We start from the raw sequence: 18,590 nt of genomic DNA, 5'->3' as shown, positions 1-18,590 counted from the left end.
TTTGATTAGAGCTGCTGCTTTTTATTTCCTCCAGACTTCTTGGTCTTTAACTGTTGTGAGAGAAGCAGAAACACAATAAAGGGTACCATAAGGGCTGCATCCACTGAATTTCTTTACGTTATACATATTTATTAATGGGACAGCCAATGTATGCGTGTGTTATGCTGTTCAGAATTCAGTCTTCTGTTGTCTCTCACAGCACCTCAAAGTTTAGGCACTGTAGAGAAACTTCACTGAATGTAATTGTTATGTACTGGGCTTGTGGTAATACACCATGTGCGTTGCTGGAGCAGCCAACGGCTCTCCAGCAACCCAGACTGGCTGTCTCCGGTTCTGCAATTGGCTAGCCCCAGGCGGCAAGAGTGGGTTCAAACCCATTGGCTGCCGCCTAGGGGCTAGCTAGACTATATATTGTGGCTGGTTGCAGCCTAACTTTCAGTACAGTTCCAGCAAGAATAAAAGTATGAGTTATCCTGTACTCAGCCTCCTGTCATCATTCCTGCACCCAAGAGCCCACAACTTAACAGTAATACACAAAAGCAACATTAGATTGGCAAGGTGGTTAAGATGCTGAACTAGAAACTGGGAGACTCTGAGTTTGAGTTCTCCCTTAGGCATGAAATCTGGCTGGATGATTTTGGACAAGGCACCCTCTCTCAGGCCAACTCACCTCACAGAGCTGTTTTTGTGGGGAAAGTAGGGCCCAGACATATTATATTACGTCTCCTTGAGTTCTACAAATTAAAGGGAGGTTAGAAATATGATGACAGACATACAGACAGGCAGGCAGGCAGACAGACAGACATGCCATCTCTCCTCTCCTCTTTGAATCAGCATGAAATTTGTCCTGCCTTGGAAGTCTGAAGAAGTGTCAAAAGCTACCTTAAACTTTTCCAGCAGTTTACCAGTGATTGTTGTTAAATTAGTTTCAGAGCAGGGAAAAAAAAGCATAAGCTAAAAGAGAAATTGGAGCATAGATGACTGCACTAAGATGGAGTGCGTGTTCTAAGTCATTTATAACTGGATTTCTGCAATAAGTCATTAAAAAAATCTGAGATATTCTTTTTCTAGTTATGAGTCTGATGTTCCTTACTGGGAAAACTATCCATTTACCAACACTGAGTGTCTTTCAGATCTTCATTGCAGTGTAACACGACCACCTAGAATTACTACACATCAGACTTCAATAGATAGTATCATTTTTGGCATGCAAACTCCAATGCATCTATTTATATAAATACGGACCATGCAAATCTGCAAAATGTTATATAATCTATTATTGGTATATATAAACAGCCCAACTTTTTAATTTTATGCAGCCTAATTCTATTATTGTTTCTTAATAATAGGCTACTGTGTTTATTGGACCTTCTTCCTGAATACACATGTAGTAGTATTGTAGAGTAATTGTTATTTAATCACAGGTTACAACAAAACAAAATGTTAAATGCTTCCCATACCATGTTCGCTAGGTCTGAGCTACTTCTATAGAGTTATAACAGCACCTAGCAAAATGTGTAAGCCCTTTTACACTGAACTTGTAGGTGAGTGATTTTTCTCTTTTCTTTTACAACTAACATTGGTGTAAAATTAGCAAAGAATGTATTTATATTTTCTATCTGACAGGAAATCATGAAAAATCAGATTTTCCAAGTAGAGAGAGAACTTTAACTAGGTACAATGACAACTCTGTAGCTTCTTTGTAGAGTCAGTTGAATGCATGGGAAGAAGGAAGCAGGATTGCTTTTTCCTTTTCATGAGTTCAGGTTGACCACAGAAATGGTGTATAGAAACACAGAAGATCTCTGAGTATAAAGGCCTTAGGTGACATGCCTCATCCTTCCTGAAGCTACATCTTTTTTCCTTTCACCTGGAAAAGTGAGGGACTGGGAAAGTTGGTATCACGGAGCCACCATTTCAAGGAACTGTTAGAAAGTTGAAATGTCTGAGAAATGTAATTCCTCTCATAGTTCCTGTTGGGAAAGGCCAGGTAGAAGCAAAATCAACTGAGTTCCACTGCTTCAAGATACCTAATGTGTCTTTAAAATGACAAGCTTCCCATAAGGTGGACACCATCCAGTCTTGGAGTGGAGATATATGTAATTTTGGTGGAGCCTTGGTGGAGCAGTGGGCTAATGCCTCCTTAAGTAACACCAGCTGCCTGCAATCAGTGCAGGTTCGAGTCCCACCAGGCTCAAGGTTGACTCAGCCTTCCATCCTTCCGAGGTAGGTAAAATGAGGACCCAGATTGTTGGGGGCAATTAAGCTGACTTTGTAATAATGCCGCTTGGGGGGGGGTGTGAAAGCCCTAATAAGCAGGCATATACATAGAATGAAGGCTACTGCTAAGCTTGTAAGCCGCCCTGAGTCTTCGGAGAAGGGCGGGATATAAATGGAATTTAAAATAAAAATAAAAAATAAAATTTTAGAACAATATTTTACACACTCTCTGGTTTCAGTTATCTAATACACTGAAAATGGTATTGAACAGATATTTTCTCAAGTAACATATTCTTTTAGGACAGGCTTTGTGTTCTACATGACACGTCTTCTTATTCACAATTTCATCAGATTACAGATCTGGTGTTTAAAACCAGCCCGATTATTAAACAATCCAGATGCTGGCCCGTGAGCTGAGATTACAACAGCAAAACATAACTACTTATCTTCTATAACTACATCCATGGGTTGCCCTTTGGCAGCCCTGTTTAGAACCCTAGTCCCTCTAAGGCAGGGGTGTCAAACTCAATTTCATTGAGGGCCGCATCAGCATTGCAGTTGCCCTCAGGGGGCCGGGTGGGTATGGCCTGGGTGGGCGTGGCCTACTGGGTGGGCGTGGCTAGAGTGCGTATGGCCTACTGGGTGGGCATGGCCAGCTCTACATCGTTCGCATCAAGGGTGCCTATGGGGGCCTGGGCAGGATTGGGACAGATCTGAGGGTCTCTGGCAGAAGGAGGGTCTCTGGGCCAGGGCCAAGGCAGTGGGGGCCGTTCCCTCACTGTTTCCAGGATGGCTTCGTGGGCCACATGAAACCACTTTGTGGGCCGGATCTGGCCCCCGGGCCTTGTGTTTGACATGTCTGCTCTAAGGGAAGGATCAATTATAGGATCATTTGAGAAGAAGATCTGTTGGGAGAATTATTCAAGACTGAGTGTTCATAACTACTTTCTATGGAACTTTGGCTTGCAGGTATCTACTGAGTTGATTGAAGTATGGTGTCTTCTATGCTACTAAGCATACATGCAATCATTTTCTGATATATTCTCTGTTTATTATAGTCTTACAACTTTAACTGTAATAACATAAAAATATTAAAAACTGCATATTCTTTGCTTGGACAATTCAAATACAAAATCTTACTTTTCAGATAGTCCAGAGAGACAAAATGCTATTTTAGAAACGTTCCAAGAATATCCAGATTCTAGTCCAGGGTTCAGTAGGGTAAGCTAAGAAATCCAAAACATATACTAACAGAGTTACAAGGAGTCAGGGAATTGAATGTTTATTGCCATAAAGAACCAATCAAGACAGTTTTCTTTATATAGCCGTTGTAACAAGCTGAATCACACTTCCGTCAGGTGGTGGATGGCTTCATTTCCTTGTTCTTTCTCCCTTTGTCCTCAAAGTGCTTTTTTCCAAAATGCAACTGGACTATCTTGGCTTTTTCTTTTGAAAATGTTTCACTTCTCATCCAAGAAGCTTCTTCAATTCAGTTCAGTTCCTCAGAACTGAAGAAGCTTCTTGGAAGAGAAACAAAACATTTTCAAAGAAAAAAGCCAGGAAAGTCCGGTTTTTCCAATTTGGAAAAAGCACCTTGGGACAACCATGAACTACAGTAAATGACTCCTTCTTCATTTGCAATTGGTGATGTATTTGGGGTCTTGCCTAGCTCAGGTTCTGGATCAGGTGACTCTGCTTGCCCCTGCATCTCCTCAGTTGTCCTCTCTTCAACTGATTTCTGTGATGCGTGCTAAAATTTAGAGTCTCTTTAACTTCTGAATCTGAGGACTCAAAATGATCCTAGATATAGCTTGCCTAGGTAGGATTTTTAGCCAATCAATCCTAGGGAAATGGATCACCCCACCCCACCCCACCCCCGCCCTGGGACTCTGCAAAGAGCCACTATTAGATTCAAGTTCCTTTTGGAAGATTAAGGCACATTGGAAAATGAAGAGTCATTGCAGACAAGCAATGTTGAATTCATCTTTAAGTGAGATGGTTCCAGCAGAGTTTGTCTCTTCCTCAACAAGCCAATGTTGGATCCAACAATGAGTTGAATAATTTCTAATCAAGCTTCCCTTTCTGGAAAAGGTTGTTGAGAAGGTAATCAGGCTGCAGGCTAAGAGGGCCCTAGAGGAAGATGATTCTTTGGATCCCGTCCAGCTGTGTTTGAGTCCTAATCACAGTACTGAACTGGCGTTAATCACACTTAGTGACATCCTACAGCAGGGTCAGCTGTGCATCCATTCTGGCCCTCCTTAATTTCTCAACAGCATGATATACCATCAGTCATGGCATTCTTCTAGTTCTACATAAGGAGTTGGGAGTGGGAAGCACCGTGTTAAGATTGCTCTCCTTTCTCCAGGACCTGTTCCAGTTGTTGGTAGGAGGGAGAGATCCAGCCTTATTTTGGTTTGGGATTTGCACTGCCCCAAATTCAATTCCGTCTCTTGTTCAAAGAGCAGGTGGCAGCCATGGCTAGGTGGGAGATGAGGGAATGATGTGGGAATGACCTTATGAGACAGAAGAGAGAGCTACAGATGGGACAACCAGAATGTAAAAGATGTCTCAGCCCACTGAAGAGTGTGTGTTTTGACTCTATTTCCACAGAGTATAAGCAAAAGTGGGAAGAAATTCAGTCTTGCAAGATTCGGTTAATGTAACATACAACAAAGATTGTATTCATGGTTGTGCTTCTTTTTTGGACTACCTTGTGGGACTAACAGAAATCTTGCCCCCCTTCCCAGGAGTCTTACTCATGGTGACTCATGCCTTGGTCACCTTGCACCTAGACTCCTACAAAGCAATTTACATGGACTACCCTTGAACACTATTTGGAAATCTCAGCTGGTCCTGAATGTAATGACTCAGTTGGTTACAGATGCATCTTGTTATGACTATTTAACTCTATTACTATGCATTGAGCACCAATTGTCAGTGGTTTTCTGAGTTGCTGCTGGCCACAGTACCCACGTGGAAGTGCCTATATCTGATTAATTCTGTCTAAAACTACCGGACAGGATTGGGAAGGACTGGGTGCCATCTTTCAGATAGTATTACCTTATGGGAGCTGGGAGGTGTAGCTTCTTGATTACTCTTTAAATCCATGCTCTTTAGGTCCCTATGGCTTTGACTGACTTTTGAATGGCTTTGAAGAACTGAGAGACATCATTTTGATTTGATTTGTTTCATTGCTTTCTGTTTTTGGTGGCAAAGTGGTAAGACGATATAAATCAAAAGAAGCTACAAGGCCAGTTTTATTCTGAAACGGTTAGAATTGACTTTGAGAATACTGGGCATGTTTTGAGAAGGATCCAGATAAATTGGAATAGGTTCAGAGAAAGCCAATAGGGTGATTAGGGAATTAAAAGGAAATTGAACAAATGGGCATGTTTAGCTTTGAGAAGAGAATAATGGAGTATATTTCTCATTATTCAAACAACTAAATGAGATCCCACAGAATGATCAACACTTGCTTTCTTTCAATAGGAATTCTCTCATTTCCAGAGTGCAGGACATGGAATAATGCATTTCAATTATAGGAAGGCAGATTCCTATAGGACACGGGTGTCAAACTCGCCACGTCACGTTACATGTCGCGACGTATCGCAACTCTTTTTACATTGCCGGCAAAGGGGTGGGCGCGGCTTCAGTATGATGAAACCAGCCCGCGGGCCGGCAGTTTGACACCCCTGCTATAGGGCAATTATCCAGAATGGGATAGGCTTCCTTACGCTGGATATGCTTAAGCAGAGGCTATATAATTATCTGTCATGGCAGTTTTTAATTTAGATTCTTGCCCCAAGCAATAGAATAGACTAGGGAACTCCAAATGTGGCAACTTTAAGACTTGTGGACTTCCACTTCCAGAATTCCCCAGCCAGTGTGTTTATTACAGTCAAAGACCAGAGCAGCACAAATTTAAACTGTAAAGAAAATATGATGCAACAAAATTAGACTAATAATTGTGGAAGGTCCTCCACTGATTCATTCTATCTGACACCACCCCTTGATTTAAAAAGCCCTGATCTCTTTTACAGATAAAATGAAATTGTAGAAACAATTAGTAGAGAGATTCTAAGTGTAGTGTTTGGACTTGACTTAAATTTGTGCAAATATTACAGTGCTTTTTATTGTAATGACAGTGCAAGCATATTGCTTCTTCTAAAGCTCCAGGGCTACTCAGAATGAGATCCCTGTCATTGATCAGAGAAGCAGGTGAAGGTCCCTTTATCAGGTAGATTGCTTTTGTTGTTGTTGTTAGTTGCGAAGTCGTGTCCGACCCATCGCGACCCTATGGACAATGTTCCTCCAGGCCTTCCTGTCCTCTACCATCTTCTGGAGTCCATCTAGGCTCACGCCTACTGCTTCAGTGACTCCATCCAGCCACCTCATTCTCTGTCGTCCCCTTCTTCTATTGCCCTCAATCTTTCACAGCATTAGGCTCTTCTCCAGTGAGTCCTTCCTTCTCATCAGGTGGCCAAAGTATTTGAGTTTTAGCTTCAGGATCTGGCCTTCTAAAGAGAAGTCAGGGTTGATCTCCTCTAGGACTGACCGGTTTGATCGCCTTGCAGTCCAAGGGACTCGCAGGAGTCTTCTCCAGCACCAGAGTTCAAAGGCCTCAATTCTTTGGTGCTCAGCCTTTCTTATGGTCCAACTTTCACTGCCATACATTGCAACTGGGAAGACCATAGCCTTGACTATACGCACTTTTGTTGACAGGGTGATGTCTCGGCTTTTTAGTGTGCTGTCTAGATTTGCCATGGCTTTCCTCCCCAGGAGCAAGCGTCTTTTAATTTCTTGGCTACAGTCCCCATCTGCAGTGATCTTGGAGCCCAGGAAAATAAAATCTGTCACTACCTCCATTTCTTCCCCATCTATTTGCCATGAATTGAGAGGGCCAGATGCCATGATCTTGGTTTTCTTAATGTTTAGTTTCAACCCAAGTTTTGCACTCTTCTTCTTCACTCGCAACAAGAGGCTCTTTAGTTCCTCTTCACTTTCTGCCATTAGAGTGGTATCATCTGCATATCTTAGGTTGTTGATATTTCTTCCAGCAATCTTAATTCCAACTTTTGATTCATCTAGCCCTGCCTTTCTCCTGATGTGCTCTGCATATAAGTTAAATAGGCAAGGCGACAATATACAGCCTTGCCGGACTCCTTTCCCAATTTTGAACCAATCAGTGGTTCCGTGTCCAGTTCTCACTGTTGTTTCTTGGCCTGCATATAGGTTTCTCAAGAGACAAATAAGATGGTCTGGTATGCCCGTCTCTTTAAGGACTTGCCAGAGTTTCTTATGATCCACACAATCAAAGGCTTTAGCATAGTCAATGAAGCAGAAGTAGATGTTTTTCTGGAACTCCCTAGCTTTCTCCATGATCCAGCGTATGTTGGCAATTTGATCTCTAGTTCCTCTGCCTCTTCGAAATCCTGCCTGTACTTCTAGTAGTTCTCGATCCACATACTGCTGGAGTCTAGCTTGTAGAATTTTAAGCATAACTTTACTAGCATGAGAAATGAGTGCAATGGTGCGATAGTTTGAACATTCTTTGGCACTGCCTTTCTTTGGAATTGGAATGTAAACTGATCTTTTCCAATCCTGTGGCCACTGTTGAGTTTTCCAAATTTGCTGGCAAATTGACTGTAGCACTTTTACTGCATCGTCTTTTAAGATTTTGAATAGCTCAGCTGGAATACTGTCACCTCCACTAGCTTTGTTGTTGCTCAGCTTTTCTAAGGCCCATTTCACTTCACATTCTAGGATGTCTGGCTCGAGGTCAGTGACCACCTCTCATTGTGATTATCAGGGATGTTAAGCTCGTTCTTGTATAGTTCTTCTGTGTAATTTTGCCACCTCTTCTTAATCTCTTCTGCCTCTGTTAGGTCCCTGCCATTTTGGTCCTTTATCATGCCCATTTTTGCATTAAACGTTCCCTTCATCTCTCCAATTTTCTTGAAAAGATCTCTGGTCCTCCCTATTCTATTGTTTTCTTCTATTTCTTTGCATTGTTCATTTAAGAAGGCATTCTTATCTCTTCTAGCTATTCTTTGGAATTCTGCATTTAATTGGGCATATCTTTCTTTTTCTCCCTTGCCTTGTGGAAAACGTGAAGCTTAGGATTCTGTGAATGAAGATTTATCACCTGTTTTTTCTAAGCAACGATTTCCACTTTTTTCAGTACAGTGCCATGGATTTTTTTTCACTGTAATCTATTGGTGCTGTCTAGGCCAGATGATGACTGATATTTACTCCAATGATGTAATTGTTTCAAAAGTGAGCAGAGAATTGACAAAGAACACAACTTGAATCAAAGTAAAGTGGTGGCATCACAAAACCAAAGGAAAGACCCGCATTATTTTAGTGCTAGTGAAAATAGAATTCTACCCACCACTCCAATTTTGTATCTACTATACAATTTAGGATAACAATTTAGGAATGAAGTAGTCAGAAAGCAGTTATGAAATTCCATATTCCAAAGGCATTAATTTGATTAGCCTTTGTCCCTGTCCTGAATTAGAAAGAGCTGCATTTGGTGCTATAGCAGGGGTGTCAAACTCAATTTCATTGAGGGCCGCATCAGCATTGTGGTTGCTCTCAAGGGGCCAGGTGGGTATGGCCAGGGTGGGCGTGGCCTACTGGGTGGGCGTGGCTAGAGTGCGCATGACCTATGCATCAAGGGTGCCTATGGGGGCCTGGGCAGGAGTGGGACAGATCTGGGGGTCTCTGGCAGAAAGAGGGTCTCTGGGCCAGGGCCAAGGCAGTGGGGGCCGTTCCCTCACTGTTTCCAGGATGGCTTCGCGGGCCACATGAAACCACTTCGCGGGCCGGATCCGGCCCCCGGGCCTTGTGTTTGACATGTCTGTGCTATAGTATCCAGTAGTAGAATAAAGGTCTTTAAAAAAAACAACCCTGTATACTGAATGTTCAATATGTTTTAAAATGAGTATGTATATGTTGTGGGTTCATCAAATCATAGAGGTGGAAATGTCCATTGAGTCTATTCCAGGGGTCTCCAAACTAAGTATAACTTTTGGATGGAATGGGACAATTCGCCCCAGCCAATTCACCCCAGCTGACTTGCCATGGACAACTCACCACAGGACAACTTGCCATGGTACAATTCAATGTGGGATAACTCAAAGCAGAGACAAGTAGAATTGCAGCTCACCCCAGCCTCAAGGACTTCTAACTTGAGAAGGTTCAAACCTAAATCAAAACAAGGTCACTGCAATTCAATTGTCCCTCTCTTCAGCTATCCTGCATTGAATTGTCCCATGGCAAGTTGTCCCATGGTGAGTTGGCTGGGGCAAGTTGTCCTAGACTCACTTTTGGATGATTTGACTTTAATGTATTATGTGAATGTTTGTAAGTACTGTTTTATGGCTTAGAGTGATCCATCAAGTTATACCTTAGCCAACAAGGCAAGTTTAGTGGCTTATCATAATGAGAACAGAGGCAGCAACTTTAATAGCTCATCCCCTATGAGAACACAATCCTTCATCTGCAGAATGGATGTGGATTGCCATGTTTTGAAGGGTTAGTACCTGCATATCCCTACAAGGAAGCAGGTTGTTCAATTGCAGAATGTACCCATTCCTAATGATGCAATGTTACAGTCCACAGTTCCACAACCTGAACATCATGGTCTATGTGAGAGAAAGACACTAAGAAAAACTTTTAATCCTTTCAACCCACACAGTTCTTATTTATTCATTTACTTGTTAAATTTATACACCTCCCATCTCACTGTTGCACAACTCTGGGCAACTTACAATCTGATAAAACTATAATATAAAAATTAAAAAGGTAAATGTAAACAGTTCCCCCTTCCAGTCGTGTTGACTTTAGAGGATGGTGCTCATCTCCATTTCTTAGCTGAGGGAGCCAGCATTGTCCAAAGACATTTCTGTGGTCATGACTCTATGCCGAGGTGCAAGAAACACTGTTACCTTCCCACAGAAGTGCTACCTATTTATCTACTAGCATTTGCCTGCTTTCAGACTGGTAGGTGGGGAGGAGCTTTTTTTTAAATTTTAATTCCATTTATATTCCGCCCTTCTCCGAAGACTCAGGGCGGCTTACAAGCTTAGCAGTAGCCTTCATTCTATGTATATGCCTGCTTATTAGGGCTTTCACACACAGCCCCAAGCGGCATTATTACAAAGTCAGCTTAATTGCCCCCAACAATCTGGGTCCCTGAGCTGGGGCACATAACGGAAGCTCGCCCCATTGTGCAGCACTCAGGTCTCAAAATCAGGCCGTCAGCTTTTCAGCAGATAAGCTCAGGATCTTTAACTACTGAGATATCGCACTCTCTTATAAAAGTTAAAACAGTAAAGCGATAAACCAAAATATCAAAATGAACAAGAAATAGCCAAGATAGCTAGAAGGAGGGTTACATAATAGAGCAGAGGTGAGATTTTCCAGTTAATCCAGTAACCACTACCAGGATAACACTCCCCTACCTGGGCCACAAGGGACGCGGTGGCTCAGTGGGTTAGGACGCTGAGCTTGTCGATCAGAAGGTTGGCAGTTTGGCGGGTCGAATCCCGAGCGCTGCGTAACAGAGTGAGCGCCTGTTACTCGTCCCAGCTTCTGCCAACCTAGCAGTTTGAAAGCACGTAAAAATGCAAGTAAAAAAATAGGGACCACTATGGTGGGAAGGTAACAGCATTCCGTGCGCCTTTGGCGTCTAGTCATGCCGGCCATATGACCACGGAGATATCCTCGGACAAACGCTGGCTCTTCGGCTTTGAAACGGAGTTGAGCACTAGCCCCTAGAGTTGGAAGCGACTAGCATTTACCTTTACCTTTTTACCTGGGCCACAAGCCAACTGGCAGACTCAGGAAGGATGGGGGTATGATGTTCCAGAGGGCAGGTGCCATGGCAGGAAAGGCTTTTCTTGGACACTGTTGGCTGAAATTGCTTGGCCAATGGGGTCCACAGCATGCCCCTTCTGCCAGTGCAAGTGGGATGTCAAATCCCATTGGGATGAGACGGTTCTTCTGGTAATTTGGACCCATACTATAAAGTAATAACTAACACCTTGAATTGGAGTCTATATTTATTTATAGAATTCTGTTTCTAGAATTTACACATTTCTATTTGACCACATTGAAGCCAGAGCATATTTTCCTGTTTTTTGAATTTATGATTTTCATTGAATAAATACATCGTAGGGCCAGTTTATACAAGTGTTTGGAATTAAACAGGCTACTTTGCTGTGCTAATAAAGCGAAGGGGATGCAGATATTATTCTCTTAGGAAAGTCTGAGTAAATATTGTTGAAACCAAAACACGAAGAAATTGAGTAATCAGTGGTGGTTACTGGATTGCTTCTACCAAGCACGAGTCAGAAGGAGCATAAAATGAGAAAGCTTGTGGTTACCTAGGAAATAACATACAAAAACCGGAGTCAACAATTAACAGTACATGCACCAAGCAATGGCTTTGTGCATTTTTGATACCAGTAACTCTTAGCAGTCACCAAAACACAGCCACGGGAATTAGTAAATCATGATTCATGGCTTAAGTGCAGGGACAGGCAATTTTGGATGGTGCAAGAGTCTTCTATCACTCTTCTACCACTCTTCTGTCAACAGAGGTTGCTGTGATTTTGCTTGTTATAATCATCAGTTCTTGAAAGTTACAGATAATGTTTATGTTTCTGGTGAAGAACAAGGAGACGCATAGCCCACCTTTCTTTCAAGAACTGAGGATATTTCTCAGAGCACTTCCTCCTTATTTTTCCCACCTCAACAGCCAGTTTCAGCAGATTGAATGTGCCTAGCCCAAAGTTACCCTGTGAGCGTCATGACTTGAAACTGGATTTCCCCAGTGCAAACTGTAAACTGCTACTTGCTACCATGCCATTAGTAAAGCTGGATGTAATTGAATAATTTTAGCTGAAAGAAGGGAGTGGGGGGGGGAGGACTACTCAGACAGGTTTTACAAAGTAACCTGCCAGAAAAGAACAAGATTAAACACATTCCTACCTATGCCAAAACAAATATTTGAAAATGAGCACAGGTGAAATTGCCTTTGAAGTAGCTCTTTTCTTTTTTCCTATCTCAAGAACAAATGTGATATTCCAGGAAAAAAGGGGGAGAAGGGATTTTTTTAAGCAGGCAAGTAGAAAAGACTGTCATCCAAATCGCACATTTTGACATAGGTAAAATTTTGATTTAAACTTGTTTTCATTCTCTCTGGACTACTTCACATAATGTTATGTTTTGTTTTGTTTTGATTCAGTTGAATGTTCCCACCCAATTATGTTTATTCAGTAAATAATTGTAGCCTAAACACAATAGATTAATCCAGCCAAACTTCCTCATACTAGAACTAGCAGGATCTCCAATTTATTAAGAAAAAGAATTGCAGAAATAAAAGAAAGTATCACAGAAATAGGGGGAAAAAATCATTCTGATCCTGCTGATACCCTAAGTTAGGCGTCTCTGCAAAACTAGCCTGCTAATCAGATGAGTCTTTTTGATAATTTGATTAAAGATTATAATTACAACAGTAAAAACTAATGCAAATTGAAAAATATAGAATAAAAAGAAAGAGAAAGATAGTGAAAGAAAAGAAAATAAGAATATAGTAAAGAAAAAGAAAAGAAATATATGAAGGACTTTCCATCTTCACTACAAGTAGAAATAATTTTAGTAACCTATGGCCTTCTCTTTAAATCCAACAAATTATTTCTTCCATATTTCATCTCTAATCTATAAACAAATCCATAAACATAATTTCAGTTCTGATGTCAGCAAAAGTCCAACAAGGATTACCAGAAATAACAACCTATCTATTTTAATCTTGATCAAATAAACCAACTTTGTATTCCTTTATTTTACTACTAACAATCTTATTTTTTTATTGCTTCTAAAATACTAACAGAAAAATGAATAAAAACAAAAATAATTATAATACAGATAACATGCATTCTCAAAAAGAGGAAAACAATACATTAAAAACTGCTTTAAAAAGCGAAGAAAGAAAAAATACACCGTTGTAACATTTACAATGTTATGCAAGTTTCTTGAAACCTTAGCAAGCCTCTTTTGTAAATCCAATATAGGAAAATTATCTAGGTGACTCTCTTGGTCTATTGTTTGCATGTCTCTTTTAATTTAATAATTAGGTATGTCAGTTTATTTTGTATGTCCAATGTAACATTTTTCCCCATGTTATATTTGTAGCCTGTCATTTGTACATCTTTCAACTCAGTCTCAGGTAGAACATGATCCTCTTTCATAACATCTTTTAGACATAGTGTCTCCAGAGCACAAGTAACTGATCTCCTGTACTCTCCTTATCCAGAGAGGTTCCAAATGCTACTTATAAAAAAATGTTTCCAAATTATTGTTAATATTGTGGTGATAATAAAAACTCTGTGTTTATTATATCTACTCAAAGAGTGCTAGTTACTGGAGGAATTTGGGTAACACTGCGAAACATACAGTACCAAAACAATCAACCAAAACTATTATTTGGGGAAAAAACAGTTTTCAGGAATAATTATTCTAGGCTGAGTACAACTCACACATTTGGGAAGTACAAGTTTAGAGAAGTCTGTGTTAATCCTTGCATAGATGTAATGTTTCCAAAGCTTTCCTCACAACTCTACAGGTAGTCTTTGTTTAGCAATCACAACTGGGACTGGCAACTCGGTTGTTAAGCCAAGTAACTTGCTAAGTGAATACATGAATGTGCTTATGATCTTATATCAGCTTTCCTTAACAGATCTATGAAGGTAGTATATGTGAAGATTGATCATAAAGTTATCTTTTCACCACTGTTGTAACTGCAGGCAGCCACTAAAAGAGGACTACCTGTACTTTAGTGGATATCAATATTTATTGCTGTTGATCCAATAGTAAACATTCAGCTTGATGAAAAATATAAAGATATAAATGCTACTGTCTTTTCCATTTTTACCAGACATTGGAGGACATCTTTTATAGATCATATTGCCAACCGGTAATAATAATTTCCTTTTCAGCATTGTTCTGCAATTAGGTCCACAATGCCGTTCATGTTCTTTGACTTCTCTATTAGAGTACCAATGTGTCTGAAAAACAGGGCCTGTTGAAGACATTGGGATGCCTCCAGTGAAAATGAACTCTATAAGTGGACTGATGACTAACCCTTTTTTCACAGTTGGGATGGGATAACATCTGTCACTGAACTTGAGGAAAACAGAATAGCTGAGTGTACAAGACAGATGCTGCACTCAGCTTTCTCTTTCCACAGTTGCTGCCATCTCCCAGCATCTGAGCCTGAGGCAATTGCCTCAAACTGCCAAATGACAGAGTCATCCCTCCTGAGGATGGAAAAGCATCAAACAAATACTTGGGAATCAAGCTGTACACTCAAAATTACAGAGAAGCTACAAACAATATGTCTTAACTTCATTCTCTTTCTCACGTTTCTGCCTATGAGATTATAAGATTAATGAATGCATTCTATTTTTATGCATCCATCATCTAGGACATGAAAGACGGGGGTGGGGAGGGATCTCAGCTTGATATAAAAATAATAGATCACAATGCATTTGTAGGATCGGTTTACCTCTGCTTATTTTCTTATGAGCTCCCAAAGAGGGAGAGAATGACCACAAGGTATTCACAAAGGAAAACATAAAGTAACACATGATAAATTTGTTCATAGAGAATTCATTATTTAGCATGGAATCACAGCAGAATATAACTATCAGGTCCTCAGATCCTAAACACATACTAAGGATCATCATTGCCCTCCCATTAGGTACTTTAGATCTCTGTCTATAGCAGAGTCTCCACGTGGAAGACAAATCTGATCCAATAGGAATGCCATTTGTGTCGCTAACACAATATGATCCACTGACTATTCTCATCCCTGAAATCATCATTTGTAGATGGCTCAACAGGAAGAGAAAGAAAGCTGCCCTCAAGCTGCAGTGCTTCAGATGTCCTAGAAAGATGCCATGGTCAGGATTGTTCCTCAAGTGTCTTCCGATACCAAAAAAAAGAGATTGTTGCCTCTTCAGATTCAGGACCAATGGAAGACTGAGGAATCACGGGAACCGTTAAGGAAGAACTGCAGGAGAATGTTTCCTGAGAAGCAGAAACAACTGGCAGCCATTCTTTCTGGTCCTAAAAAATGGAATTTTCTCGGACTGCAAAAGCTGAGGTAGGCACTGTCCCAGCTGATTAATTAAGTAGCATCTGGGAAAAGATGGCCAGCCTGGTTGATTTAAGCAAGCTCATTGTACATTCTCACTGTTGCTTGGATATAAAATCCTTTCTTATCATGGCTGAACATGTCCCACATCAAGGAGACATTGATGGCTTCCCTTAACCATGAGTCCAATAACCCCTTGGCCAATTTAATTAGCCTGCAGGAGCAAGCATATGAATGTTTTAAAAGAAAGGAGAAGGGGGAGGGGAGGAGAAGAAGAAGGAGAGGGAGGAGGAGAAGGAGAAGAAGAAAAAACAACAACTAACCTGGGAGCAAAGCTGCAGTATAAGAAACAAACAAATATAGCACGAAAATACTGGATTAACCAGTTCAGGAGAGTTGTATTTTCCCCATATGTTTATTTAACAACAGATTATAGATCATCAAGTTATGATGATTCATTCAGCAATTAAAGTTCTAATGGCACCAAATGAAAACACTTATATTCGGTCCTTGAAGTTCCAACTGTAGCAGTTTCCCCCTAGTCACATGAGCAATATTTGGGAGCTTGGCAGCCAACTCATTTATGACCAGTTGCAGCATCCTGCACTCGTGGCCATCATTTGCAGCCTTCCCTGCCAGCTTCCCACAAGCAAAGTCAATAGGAAGCTAGCAGGGGAGGTGGCTCAGTTAAGTCTCCCTCACCCCACCTTGGCCTTTCTTCTCCCTTCACTTGTGCATATGCACCACCCCGTCCTTTCCCCCTTTATTTGCACACACACTCCCCCATGCCCACATATTCCCCATGCTCTCTTTCCCAGGCCAACTTACATTCACACGCACTCTGCACCCCTTTCTAGGTTTCCCTATACTCGCATGCTCCCCCACATGCTATTTCCTGGTTCTCTTTGAACATGCCATGTTCCCACCCCTTTCCAGGACTTCCCACCGCACACACCCCCTCCTTCCCTGGCCTCCCTGCATTCCTATCGGCTGCACCACATTGCAGCAGCCCTCTCACTCAACTCACATGTGGCCTGGGATGGCCCTCTTAGGGTCTCCCCCACACCCTGAGACACTGCCACAACTCCTTACCTGTTGCACCCACACTTCCCGCTTAATGACCCACATATCTCAGGTGACAAATGCCACCACTAACCAATGTGGTCCCATGACATCATGCTTTATGACCCCATTGTTTAGCAATGGTCCCATTGCCATCATAACTCAAGGACTACCTGTATTGTATTTTTGAGTTTTTTTAACCTGATTATTGTAACAGAGAGAAAAGTAAGGAAATTGAAACAATGGGTTTTATGTTGTATGAAGCTTTTATTATATAGAGATATTTTACAAGTTTAGCTCAAGTCTTATAAAAACTTTTCCTAACACTGCTTAAATATGCAGAGAAGTGGATCCTGAAAATTTGTTTTAATTAAACCTGAGGATTAGAAAAACCATTGTTGCACTTTGATGCAAAGCTCCCTCTAGCGTTCATATGATTCCATTTAGACTGTTCATAAACACTAATCCAATGCCTCTTTCCGTCATTATAGGTGGTCCTCGTTTAACAATCACTCATTTGGTGACCAATTAAACTTACAATAACACTGAACGAGTGGCAGTTTTGAATGGACCTTATACTTACGGATGGCACGGCATACCTTTGTCACGAGATCACAAACCAGATCTCATCACACAGATCATGATTATGATGTTATAGCACCCCACTGCAATTTATGATTTTCCCTGCTAGCTTCCCACAAGCAAAGTCAGTGGGGAAAGTTGATAGGTTGAAAGTCATTGTCAGGTAAGATCCTTGCTAAGCAACCTGCATGGTCCTTGCTTAATGACAGCAACTAGGATTGGCTGGACTGCTGTGGCAGAGCAACAATCACATGGCTTTTCAACTTACGACTTCATACTTAACAACAAAGTTCCTAGTCCCAATTACTCCCAGTAAGTAAGGAAGATCTATACAATTAAGCACAATTCATGGCTTGGATATGTCCCTGCAGTTTTCATGGTCAAGTTTCTTGACCATTTCAGAAGTGGTTTGCTGTTGCTTATTTCCTAGGCTGAGAAAAAGTGATTGCCCAAAAATCATCCAGTTGGCTTCATGCTTAAAGCAGAACTAGAACTCAAATTGTGTAGCCTGGTGCCTACATCAAACTGGCTCTCATATGTATATTAGTTACTGCCATTTCCAACTGCAGTAATGGGTATTTTAACAATATTGATAAACAGCAAACATTTTAACAATATTGATAAACAGCAATTAATCACCTCAGTCATAGGTTTGTGCAAAACCCATCACCTGTTCAATTTCCAGGCTGTGCCAATTTGATTATTCTGAATGTGATCCAGCAGTTTCTTGGAAATTAATTTCCATTTCTGATTCAGAAAATCAAATACTGAAATGTATTATAGTAGTAGGGGCTTTTTTGAGGAATATCCATTACAACTGCCAATGGATATTAAGAGACATCACAAGGTATACAGATGAAGGTATGTACTATACATTGCATCTTAACTGCAAATGACAGTTCAAATCTGGCTACAATCTTGTGTCCAGACCAGAATGTATATGTTTGAATGTAATAGGTAAAAAGGTAAAGGTTCCCCTGGCGGAAATGGCAAAGATTTCGGCGTATTTGAAAGACCATTCTCAACAACGATATATCGTGGAGTGGAAAAAATGGATTGATTACATCCAGAATAAATATGGGACTAAAAAGTTTCATTTAGCATTTGAATAAGTATTGATGGGACATTTATATTGCTTGTAGTCATTTTATAAGAGCTAAAGGGCGATAGACCTAATAGTTTATTGTTGTTAGCATATGGTAGTTTATGATTGTTTTTTACTTTTATACCTTGTATTTAGCTCTGGGAAGTTGGGGAGGGGGGAAGGGGAGGGGGGAGGGTTGGGTTGGGTTGGGAAGGGGGGGAAGGGGTGGGGAGGGGTTGTTTTGTTAAAGATAAAATGTATTGAAAAACTTTTCAATAAAAAATAGGTAAAGGTTCCCCCGCACATGCATGCTAGTCGTTTCCGACTCTAGGGGCCGGTGCTCAACCCCGTTTCAAAGCCAAAGAGCCAGCGTTTGTCCGAGGACATCTCCATGGTCATGTGGCCGGCATGACTAGACGCCAAAGGCGCACGGAACACTGTTACCTTCCCACCGTAGTGGTCCCTATTTTTCTACTT

This window comes from Vipera ursinii, assembly GCF_947247035.1.
Source record: "Vipera ursinii genome assembly, chromosome: 3".
Taxonomy (NCBI): Eukaryota; Metazoa; Chordata; class Lepidosauria; order Squamata; family Viperidae; genus Vipera; species Vipera ursinii.
This window is presented reverse-complemented; position numbering follows the sequence as displayed.